The sequence below is a fragment of the Astatotilapia calliptera genome, chromosome 15 (assembly GCF_964374335.1).
Source record: "Astatotilapia calliptera chromosome 15, fAstCal68.1, whole genome shotgun sequence".
NCBI lineage: Eukaryota > Metazoa > Chordata > Actinopteri > Cichliformes > Cichlidae > Astatotilapia > Astatotilapia calliptera.
This window is the reverse complement of record NC_137436.1, coordinates 23,128,590-23,135,429: the sequence shown is the minus strand read 5'-3', so window position 1 is coordinate 23,135,429 and position 6,840 is coordinate 23,128,590.

Sequence of the window (6,840 nt, the reverse complement as noted above, 5' to 3'; positions counted from 1 at the left end):
GTCAGGTACCTTGTAATATCCTGGACACCCTGTGTCTCTGTTGATGTTTGAAGAGTGTCGTACGGATAAGGTTTGGGGGAATTCAGTCTCTCTCTCTGTTGTGTTTGGAGTTCCACTTTAACATTAGCCTTTTGAGCACTATGTGAGCCGTCTTTGTCTATATCTGCATTCATAGCCATTTCGCATTGTTCACGTGCAGCTTTGTGACAGGCAAGTGGATCTACTTTTAATTTGAATTCTTCAAGGGAAATATCTGAGTGTTTTTGTACATACTCTGCTGTGCGTTGTTTTGAACTAGCGGGTGGTCCCACCAATGGATAGCGCAGTTCACTCTTTGAGAGTCCCTCCTCCTCTTCTTCATAAACTGCAACCTCTGCTTCTGCAACTGCAACAGCCTTTTGACAACTCAAAACATGTAAATTAGCCTCAAGTTCAGTTTTTTGTTTCATTATAGCTGCTTCTCTTTCTGAATGCGCCAGCTGTGCATGTGCAGCCTCTGCTTTTGCTCGTGCTTTAAGTGCTGCAGAACTTGTGGATGAACGCTTGGATGTACGCGAGCATCTAGACTCCCCCTGTGTGTCTGCGTTGCTTGCATTATCCTTGTTCTCCATATCCACTGCGTTGTGCACTTGTTCTGTTTCTCTTTGGTCTAGTGTTTCTTCCTCTTCTGGAAGATCCAGTTGATTTTGCTTTCCTGACCGTAGACTCATAACTGATGTGCTGAAAATAGCTCCTCCTGCCCGCTGCGCTAATGTCTTTTTACTGTGTGTCTGCGCCCTGAGTCTCTTAGTTTCACCAGCTAGACAGTGAGATAACGATGCTCCAATAACCAGACTTATTTTCCTTTTTGCGCTGATTTATTGAAGAATGGCCTCTGACCATTGCCTTCTCTTTGACCATCGTAAAACTGAAAGTACAAAATACTGTATTAGCTAACTAACATTGTAAACTAGCTTGTTACACTCTTACTGCAAGCTAACAAGATAAAACTTTCAAATGTACAAGTTATCGTACCATTTTTACACAAAACTGAAGATAATAATTATTTTATCGACACTCATACTTACAGACATATCTTGTCCAAGGCAACAACATGTTAAGGTCCGTATCAGCTTAGAACGATAACATTACGGTATCACTTTCCGCCATCTTTTATTTCTTCTTCACGTTCTCATTTTTTCCCCTTTCCAAAGTAACCAAACCCATATTACAAAGCAGCCACTAGAGGGAGCTCTAGGGCAGTTTACAACTATGATATCCAATTTAAGTTATAAAAGGCAGAACAGATATTATTGATGCAATGAACTGCAAAAAATACTGTGCTGCTCTTTTTCTTGACTGGAAGCTTGAAGCTTTTTGACACAATAACCATGCCATTTTAGTAAACAGACTAAACAATATTGGTTTATCTTTAATTTCTTTGTCAAATTACTTTCTTCTTCCTCTTTTCTCCCAGTACCCAAAGGAGTTCCTCAGGGCTCCATATTAGGACCGTTGGTCTTTATCTCTATATGAATAACCTTTCTGATAATTTATCAAATGCAGCATTCCATCTTTTTGCAGATGACACAACTATTTATTCTTCATCTCCTACAGTAGCACAAACCCTTGAATTTCTGCAGTCTGCCTTCAGTCCCATTTAACTTAACTTACGGTGTTAAATGTAGACAAATCCGAGTTCATGTTGTTCTCAAATGGCAGAGTTGTTTCCTAAAAATAAAACAATTCAAGGTGCTGAAATTGTTCACATCTTAAAAGTATCTAGGTATTATTATAGATCAGAATTTTCCAATTATAGAAGTGTACACTAAAAGAGAAAGTATGCTGTATAGTGCAGACTAGGACCTGAGGCACCACACCAGCTCCAGCTGCAGCATCAAGAGCCTTTGAGTCTGTCTCTCTCTCTCTTCAACCCACCTGCCAGTCATTAAGCAATTAATTCACTACCACAGAAGTCACAGTCTAGTGTGCTAGCTGTGGTTTATATACATGTTTCTTGCTCTTTGACAATGTCTAAAAAAATAGTTTTTCTATAAATTTTGAAACATTCTGAGAAAAAAAATTGTCTCTTTCAGTTCAAATAACACATTTTGGATATTTTCTTTCAAGGCCATGGGGACAATAGATGCTGTTTTTATTGAGTCAACAAACTCTGTCTTCTTAGTAATGGTTCTGATTGTGCTGATACTGATCCTCTTCATCTCTTCCTCAAGCTTCAGTTCCAAAAGAAATGTAAAGGAGCCTCCAGGACCGAGAGCATTTCCCCTACTGGGGAATCTTCTGCAGCTGGACCTGAAAAGACTTGATATCTCATTATTGGAGGTCAGTTTTTTTTGTGGCAACTTTTCAGGGATTTTTTTCCCCCCCTGTGGCAGCTTTTTCACCTTTGATCTTCCGATGTCTGTGAAAATATCAACATACTCCACTGTTCTTAGTTATTTAAGAAATATGGATCAGTCTTCACCATCTATCTGGGACCTAAAAAAAGTGGTGGTACTGGCAGGATAAAGGACAGTGAAGGAGGCACTTGTTGATTGCATGTTTGCATGTGAAGACAAGATTATGGAGGAATGTCAATACCTATTGATATTTTCAAGAAATCTAAAGGTACAGTTGAGTTTGTTTAAACTGGGATGAACTAGTATTATCTGAAATTTTACTTAAATATCTTTTTTTTCCTTTTTTGGGGGGGAGGGCACAGGAGAAGCTTTTGATACAACCCAACCAATTAACTGTGCAGTCTCTAACATAATCTGCTCCATTGTCTATGGACACAGATTTGAATATGATGATTCAATCATTTGCTAATGTTAATGTCTATGTGCAACGTGTTGCAATTTTTTCTGTTAATCAATAGAGAGAGATTATTTTCATAGTGGAGTTTTTGTTTTGTTTTTTTGTTTTTTTTTTGTAAAGAATAACTTTTGTTCTTGAACCTGCATCACAGAGCTTTGAAGTAAATGTAAAATAAGTGTTGGACAACTTTTTTTTATACTACTGAAGCTCCTTAAACTTTATTTTAGTGACTTTGCTGTTAAATGTCTATGTGCAGAAGGCTGGGATTATCAAAAGTCACTTCCATGATGATAACCTTTTAATTACAGTAATGAATCTGTTTGCTGCCGGCAAACACTGAGATGAGATGGGCACTTCTGCTTATAGCCAAATATCCAAAGATATAGGGTGAGGTGCCTGAGTAATCCTCGATTTGAAAATGCCAATGGACAGGAAGGAGTGACCATAACAAAATCAAAGGAAAGAAGTGATGTAAATTGCATTTCTTGACTATACAGTGGGGCAAAAAAGTATTTAGTCAGCCACCGATTGTGCAAGTTCCCCCACTTAAAATGATGACAGAGGTCAGTAATTTGCACCAGAGGTACACTTCAACTGTGAGAGACAGAATGTGGAAAAAAAATCCATGAATCCACATGGTAGGATTTGTAAAGAATTTATTCGTAAATCAGGGTGGAAAATAAGTATTTGGTCAATAACAAAAATACAACTCAATACTTTGTAACATAACCTTTGTTGGCAATAACAGAGGTCAAACGTTTACTATAGGTCTTTACCAGGTTTGCACACACAGTAGCTGGTATTTTGGCCCATTCCTCCATGCAGATCTTCTCGAGAGCAGTGATGTTTTGGGGCTGTCGCCGAGCAACACGGACTTTCAACTCCCGCCACAGATTTTCTATGGGGTTGAGGTCTGGAGACTGGCTAGGCCACTCCAGGACTTTCAAATGCTTCTTACGGAGCCACTCCTTTGTTGCCCAGGCGGTGTGTTTTGGATCATTGTCATGTTGGAAGACCCAGCCTCGTTTCATCTTCAAAGTTCTCACTGATGGAAGGAGGTTTTGGCTCAAAATCTCACGATACATGGCCCCATTCATTCTGTCCTTAACACGGATCAGTCGTCCTGTCCCCTTGGCAGAAAAACAGCCCCATAGCATGATGTTTCCACCCCCATGCTTCACAGTAGGTATGGTGTTCTTGGGATGCAACTCAGTATTCTTCTTCCTCCAAACACGACGAGTTGAGTTTATACCAAAAAGTTCTACTTTGGTTTCATCTGACCACATGACATTCTCCCAATCCTCTGCTGTATCATCCATGTGCTCTCTGGCAAACTTCAGACGGGCCTGGACATGCACTGGCTTCAGCAGCGGAACACGTCTGGCACTGCGGGATTTGATTCCCTGCCGTTGTAGTGTGTTACTGATGGTGACCTTTGTTACTTTGGTCCCAGCTCTCTGCAGGTCATTCACCAGGTCCCCACGTGTGGTTCTGGGATCTTTGCTCACCGTTCTCATGATCATTTTGACCCCACGGGATGAGATCTTGCGTGGAGCCCCAGATCGAGGGAGATTATCGGTGGTCTTGTATGTCTTCCATTTTCTGATGATTGCTCCCACAGTTGATTTTTTCACACCAAGCTGCTTGCCTATTGTAGATTCACTCTTCCCAGTCTGGTGCAGGTCTACAATACTTTTCCTGGTGTCCTTCGAAAGCTCTTTGGTCTTGGCCATGGCAGAGTTTGGAGTCTGACTGTTTGAGGCTATGGACAGGTGTCTTTTATACAGATGATGGGTTCAAACAGGTGCCATTCATACAGGTAACGAGTGGGGGACAGAAAAGCTTCTTACAGAAGACGTTACAGGTCTGTGAGAGCCAGAGATTTTCCTTGTTTGAGGTGACCAAATACTTATTTTCCACCCTGATTTACGAATAAATTCTTTACAAATCCTACCTTGTGAATTCATGGATTTTTTTTTCACATTCTGTCTCTCACAGTTGAAGTGTACCTCTGGTGCAAATTACTGACCTCTGTCATCATTTTAAGTGGGGGAACTTGCACAATCGGTGGCTGACTAAATACTTTTTTGCCCCACTGTAGCTTAGGGTTTTCAGAGATAAAATGTGTCCACTTTGTCTTTCATGTACCAGAAGAGGTCCAGGAGGAGCTGAGGAGGGTCATAGAAGACCAACAGGTGCAGGTTGCTGACAGGAAAAGTCTGCCCTTCACTGACACCGTCATCCATGAGATACAGAGACTGAGCAGCATCATCCCCACTACACTTCCCCACAAAACCACCCGAGACATCACTTTTCAGTCTAACCTTCTCGATAAAGTGAGAAGGTTAGACTGAATAACCCACCTCCTATATTCTCATTGGTTTAACTGAATGCATAAAACTGAATCTTGAAGGCAGGTTGTTAAGCAACTGCAGAAAGAGGGGAATGATTGGCCTTAGAAAACACGTATGTGCTGTTTCTTTTCATTCCGGTCCTTTTTGTGCCTCATGTGCTAATGGGGTTTTGCCAGTAGGGGGCGCTGTATTTGAGAGGGCTCATGAATGCCTCTATAAAAGAAGACTGATTTGTGAATGGGAGAATAAAAATGTTTGGAGCACACGCTCGCGAAACACAAGTGGATGCTGTGTAATTATTCAAAGCTATACGAAGACAACACATGGTACCAGGAGTAAAAGTGGGAGAGCGGAAGCGATAGTAGCTCAAAGTTCTGTTTGAGATGGAAAGTTTGAAGCCTCCGGAAGGACTGAAACTGGTGGGGAATGTGGACAGCAACTGGCGGTGTTTTAAGCAGCAGTTTGAGCTGTACATGGCTGCCATGGGACTGGACTCTAAACCCGATGCCAGGAAAATTGCATTGCTGCTCACGGTAGCTGGTCCTCAAGCCATTGAAGTCTTCAACACGTTTGAGTTTGAGGAAGTTGGTGACAGGAATAAGTATGACAGAGTGGTTGAAAAGTTTGATGCACACTGTTCACCACAGAAGAACACAGTATATGAAAGGTATGTTTTCCAATCTCGGATGCAGCAACCAGAAGAAACTTTTGATTGCTTTGTGACTGATTTGAAGCTAAAGGCACAGTCATGTGATTTTGGAGAGCTGAAAGATTCTATGGTTCGTGATCAAATTGTGTATGGGATCCATGATAAACGGACTAGAGAACGGCTGCTCAGAGATTCCAAGTTAACTCTGGATGAAGCAGAAAGACTGTGTCATGCGAGTGAGTTAGCCCTGCAGCATGCAAAGACATTTAATGAGACGAGCGTCGCTGCAGTACCTGATAGTGCAAGAATAGCTGTGGTTAAAAAGAAAATGAGGAAGAATATGTCGCAGAAGCCCAGCAATGATGATACAGTGTACTCCTGTAAGCGATGTGGTAGCAGACATGAACCTAGACAGTGTCCAGCTTATGGCAAAAGATGTTTGAAATGCGATGGGAAAAATCATTTTGCCAAACAATGTCTGTCGGAAGCCAAACCCAAATCAGTGCATGTAGTTGAAGAGACTGACTTAAGCGAGACTTTCTTTGTGGGCATAGTGTCACTTGAGGATGTAAAAAGTGAGCATAACGAAGCAGAGGACAGTGAGCGATGCTCAGATTATGAAGACACATGGATTGTTTCACTCCCAATACAAGGAGCTTTGGTGGCACTAAGGATTGATACAGGTGCGCAGGCGAACCTAATCAGCATGACAGAGATCCATGCCATGAAACCAAAGCCCAAAATAATAAAGAAAAGAGTACCTCTAAAAGACTACAATAGAAAGTATATTGAGCGCAGTGGTCAATGCAGGCTTAAAGTGACAATAAAACATAAAGATTATGATGTATTGTTTAATGTTGTTCCAGAAGGTCGTGAATCACTGCTGGGTGGCGTGACATCCAAAAGATTGAACCTAGTAGAAAGAGTGTATCACATCAGCTGTCCAGAAACAGAAAGTGGACAGCGCGGAGCAGTTGACTCCATTGTACAGCATTATGAGGATATCTTCAAAGGTTTGGGATGTCTACCATGCAATTACAG